At 40.7% G+C, this 5,672-nt stretch overlaps 1 non-coding gene across 1 annotated transcript; it reads right to left on the minus strand.

Moving 5' to 3' along the window:
• Positions 1–5,092: 5,092 nt before the first annotated feature.
• On the minus strand, positions 5,093–5,231 carry LOC120975122 (small nucleolar RNA Z247). The gene has a single exon (XR_005770960.1). It is a non-coding gene; the product is annotated as a small nucleolar RNA Z247 (small nucleolar RNA).
• Positions 5,232–5,672: the final 441 nt, after the last annotated feature.

The following is a 5,672-nucleotide window of genomic DNA, read 5'->3' on the forward strand; positions in this document are numbered from 1 at the left end:
TAAGGAAAATCTTAACAATTTTGATGAGGACGATCCCGGAAATTTTCGTTATCTACTTGATGAATCTTTGAAAGATGTTTGGGATAGGCTGTTGAGAATTCGAGCTAGCTATGTGCCCCAATATCAGATAGAGATATACCTGAAAAGTTTATATGCTGGTTTACCTTCTTCCTTTAACCAAGTTTTGGATTCTATATTTGAAAACAGTTTTCTTGAAGGGGATGCCGTTGATACTTATGAAAAGATGAAAACCATATTTGGGCACCCCAAGGGAGAAAATGTTGAACCAACTACCCTTCTATGCTTTCATCAAAATGAAATAATCAAAGAGGTGAAGGCTAGTTTAGATACGAATTTTCGCAACATGCTTAATCTTTCTTCTGTTATAAATGGTCATGTGCTTTCACAAAATAGAAGATTAAATAACATTGATAGGAAGTTTTCTATTTGCTTTCAAAAGGACAAGGATGACAATACTTAGATCCTTGCTTTATGTCTAGGGCGTAAAACTATAGTGCTTGTAGGGAGGCAACCCAATGAATAAAATTTATTTTGCTTTCTGTTCTTGTGTGTTTGCACAATTATGCTACTGGTATGATTGTGTTTTTTTAGTTAGTGTTTGTGCCAAGTAAATCCTATAGGATCTTCTTGGGTGATAGTTGTTTGATCTTGCTGAAAAACAAAAACTTGTGCACTCACAAAAACAATTGTAAAAAATCACCAGAACGTGATAAAATGCCAATTCTTTTTGAAGAAGATTAATATACAAATTACCCAGGTCATCCTATTTTTTCCGAATTTTTGGAGTTGCAGAAGTATTCGAAATAGTCAGATTGCTACAGACTGTTCTGTTTTGACAGATTCTGTTTTCTTTGTATTGTGTGCTTATTTTGATGGCTCTATGGTTTTCTTTGATGAGTTTTTGCCATAGAAAAGTTGGAATACAGTAGATATAATGCAGAAAAATGAATTGGTTTGATATAGTACTTATAGTAGTGGTTTGCTTTCTTATACTAATGGATCTCATGAAGGTTTTGTTGAGTTTTGTGTGATTGAAGTTTTCAAGTTTTGGGTTATCTTACGATGGATGAAGGAAGGATAGAAGAGCCTAAGCTTGGGGATGCCCCGGCATCCCAAGCTATTATCCAAAAATGAGCAACCGACTAAGCTTGGGGATGCCCCCGAGTGGCATCCCCTCTTTCTTCTAACGACCATCGGTATTTTACTCGAAGCTATATTTTTATTCGTCACATACTATGTGTTTTGCTTGGAGGTTCTTGTACGATATGAGTATTTTCTTGTTTTATTTTGTGATTTAAGTCATCAATACTTGCTGGACACACCTATTTGAGAGAGCCAAAATTATGTCATGACTTGTTAGAATTGCTCTCTATGCTTCACTTAAATTTATATGAGCAATGGACTTGCTCTAATGCTTCACTTATATCTTTTTGAGCACGTTGTGCTTTAGTATTTTTGAAGAAATGCTCTCTTGCTTCACTTAGATTTTTTTGAGAGTTAGTAAAATTTTCAAGAAATTCTCTCTTGCTTCACTTAAATTATTTTGAGAGAAAGAAAAATATTATGCTCATGATCTTCACTTATATTTGTTTGAGCTTATGAAAAGCAACACATGAAAATTAGTCCCAAAGTGGTAGATATCCAAGAAGGATATAATAAAAACTTTCATGAAGATCATTGGACAAAATAAACTTGATTCTTAGTAATAGTTTTAAGATATGATGATGTGATATGTGAGCTGTGTTGATGAGTGATTATGCTTTAGTAAGAATATTGGTGTTAAGGTTTGTGATTCCCTATGCAAGCACGAAAGTCAATAGTCATGCAATGAAATTATATCCTACTTGTGGTGCATTATTCGGTGTTAATTATGCTTAATGCTTCCTTATGAGATTATTCGTTTCTTGGTTGGTCGCTTCTCAATCTTTTGCTAGCCTTCATTTTGCACTAAGTATGATCTCTACTTGTGCATCCAAAATCCTTTAAACCAGTTTTGCCACATGAATCCACTATATCTACCTATATGCGGTATTCTTTTGCCGTTCTAATCAAATTTGCATGTGCCATCTCTAATTTCCAAAATAAACTTCTCTTTTGTGTGTTTGTTTCGCTCGCGGAGCGGTGAGGGGTGGCCAATATTTTCCATGCTGGATGTGTTATGCTCACGATGAGTGTTTATTCACTTGTCATTGCATGAGAGTAAGGCAAAGGTTTTAGGGATGCCCAGTCCCAAAATGAAAAAAATGAATTTAATTTATGTTGTCAAATAATAAATTCCGTGGAAACTGTTGGTATGGAGGGCAACCATGGATACGACTAGCCATGGAAAGTGAAAGTATGGTGGAAAAAGGAATAAACTTTATTTTCTGTTTGGGAATCTCCTATGATATATCTAGTATGGAAAGTGTTGGGAACTCTAAGTCGTTTTCGTTGGTGGGATGGATACACCTCCCAAAATGTTTTTATCTCTAATTTTTCGCTTTGAGCTCTGGCACCTTTACAAATCCCTACTTCCCTCTGCGAAGGGCCTTTCTTTTACTTTATGCAATTTTTATTTTAAATTTGAGTCACCATCTTCTCTTATAAAAGCACTAACTAAGAGGCAATATGATTGTACTTGAGTATTGGGTGTAGCTACTATGCGAGTGTGTTTCATGAATGGATCAATGGTTGAGCTTGATGGGCTAGGGATAACTTATTTTAGCATTGGTAGTTTGAAAGACATGGTTCCTTGTTGATATGCTTGAGTATTTAAATTATCATGTCAAAACTAGACTATTGCTTGGAATCACACAAAAGTCCAAATGTCCATGCTATAAAGAAAAGAATATGATAAGACATGTTAGGCAGCATTCCACATCAAAAATTCTGTTTTATCACTTACCTACTCGAGGACGAGTAGGAGTTATGCTTTGGGGATGCTGATACGTCTCCAACGTATCTATAATTTTTTATTGTTCCATGCTGTTATATTATCAATCTTGGATGTTTTATAATCATTTTATAGTCATTTTATATCATTTTTTGGTACTAACCTATTGACATAGTGCCAAGTGCTAGTTGCTGTTTTCTACATGTTTTTTACATCGCAGCAAATCGATATCAGACGGCGTCCAAATGCAACGACACTTCACGAAGATTTTTTATGGACCAGAAGGAACGTAATGTGCCCTGGCTACGCCTGGGGGGTACCCCGAGGGAGGCAGAACCCACCAGGGCGCTCCAGGAGGCTCAGGCGTGCCCTGGTGGGTTGTGCCCACCTCGGGTGCCCCCGGACCGCCTCTTTGCTCTATAAATACCCCAATATTCCCAAAACCCTAGGGGAGTCGACGAGATATTGATCCAGCCGTCGTAGAGTCCAGAACCACCAGATCCAATCTAGACACCATCTCGGATGGGGTTCACCACCTCCATTGGTGCCTCTCCGATGATGCGTGAGTAGTTCTTTGTAAACCTTCGGGTCCGTAGTTAGTAGCTAGATGGCTTCCTCTCTCTTGCTGAATTCTCAATACAATGGTCTCTTGGAGATCCATATGATGTAACTATTTTTGTGGTGTTTTTGTTGGGATCTGATGAACTTTGAGTTTATGATCAGTTATATCTTTTTATATCCATGAAAGTTATTTGAGTTTCTTTGATCTCTTATATGCATGACTGCTTATAGACTCGTATTTCTTCTCTGATATTTGGGTTTTGTTTGGCCAACTTGATCTATTTATCTTGCAATGGGAAGAGGTGCTTTGTATTGGGTTCGATCTTACGGTGCTTGATCCCAGTGACAGAAGGGAAACCGACACGTATGTATCATTGCTACTAAGAATAAAATGATGGGGTCTATCGCTACATAGGTAGATCTTGTCTACATCATGTCATCGTTCTTATTGCATTACTCCGTTTCTCCATGAACTTAATACACTAGATGCATGCTGGATAGCGGTCGATGTGTGGAGTAATAGTAGTAGATGCAGGCAGGAGTCGGTCTACTAATCTTGGACGTGATGCCTATATAATGATCATTGCCTGGATATCGTCATGATTATTTTAAGTTCTATCAATTGCCCAACAGTAATTTGTTCACCCACTGTTTGCTATATTTCTCGAGGGAAGCCACTAGTGAAACCTACGACCCCTGGGTCTCTTTCTCATATATTTGCCTTTGCGATCTACTTTTCTTTTGCATTTATTTTCAGATCTATTAAACCAAAAATACAAAAATACCTTACTGCGTTTTATTTTATTTACGATCTATTTATTCAATCTATTACAACTTTTTCCCGTCCGCACGCCATTTCTGGCGCCGTTACCCGAAAGGGATTGACAACCCCTTTAACACGTCGGGTTGCGAGGTGTTGTTATTTGTGTGCAGGGGCTGTTTACGTTGTGTTGCTTGGTTCTCCTACTGGTTCGATAACCTTGGTTTCATATCTGAGGGAAATACCTACCGCCGCTGTGCTGCATCATCCCTTCCTCTTTGGGGAAATACTGACGTAGCTTCAAGCGGCATCACGCATCTACCTCGATAAAGCACCTTCTTCGTTGCCTGATCCTTGATCAAAAAATAGTAAGGGTGAAACTCAAGGAAGACATAATTATCAATGGCAATACGATGAACGGAGAGAAGATTTTTGAAAGCACTAGGGACATGCAGAATGTTTCTAAGATGAATTTTCCTATGGGGAGTATTAATAATTGAATGGCCAACGTGACGAACCTTCATACCTTCTGCACTAGCAGTGCGGATGGTCTTTGACGCGGTATTTCTCACGCATGGTCACCTTCTCGAGCTCACCGGTGATGTGGTTGGTTGCACCACTGTCCACATACCAGTTGGTATCTACTCCACATGAGCCATCAGCAGCTCCGGCCACCTTCTCATCCGAGGACGAGTCACCGCGGTCAGTGCGATCGCCGCGATCACCGCAGTCGCCATGAGTGTTGTTGCTGTTGTTTCCCTTGCTGCGGGTTGGCCCATGGTAGCATGAGCCACCACCTCGACCACGCATGGTGGCGTTGGCAGATGACTTGAAGCCGCCACCACCGGAGTTCGTGCCCTAGAACAGTGCCACCCTTTGATCGAAGTTACTCATCTGAGCATACAGTTCGTCAAGGGTGACAGGTTGGGTGCGGGCGTCAAGGGTGGAGACGAGGGGATGATACTCCATGTCGAGGTCGGCCGTGATGTAGGAGATGAACTCATCGTCGTTGAGTGGCTTGCCTGCAGCAGCAAGCTCATTGGCGAGGGAGCGCATGTGCGTGAAGAAGGACACAATAGATGGGTTGCCTTTCTGTGCATTCGCAAGTGCGACGTGTATGTTGTTGATGTGAGACAACGAATGGAACGAAAATATGTTCGCCAGCATTATCCAGAGCTCGTGTGCATGGAAGATCGAAGTCACCTACACGTGGACCTCCTTGGAAAGATTGTTCAGAAGATACCAAGTACCTGCTGATCTTCCCGGAACCAGATCGGATGAAGGGGGTTTGGTGCGGATTCCTCCTTCCCATCCTTGTCCTCGGTGACGACGGTCTTGGCTGGTTCCGGTGTGGTGCCATCAATGTGGCCATAGACACGCGCGCCTCCGAGCAGCGGCGTGATTTGTGTGCACCAGAGGATGAAGTTTGTGCGGGTGAGCTTTTCGGTAATTTGGCCA

The sequence above is a fragment of the Aegilops tauschii genome, chromosome 2 (assembly GCF_002575655.3).
Source record: "Aegilops tauschii subsp. strangulata cultivar AL8/78 chromosome 2, Aet v6.0, whole genome shotgun sequence".
NCBI classification, from domain to species: domain Eukaryota; kingdom Viridiplantae; phylum Streptophyta; class Magnoliopsida; order Poales; family Poaceae; genus Aegilops; species Aegilops tauschii.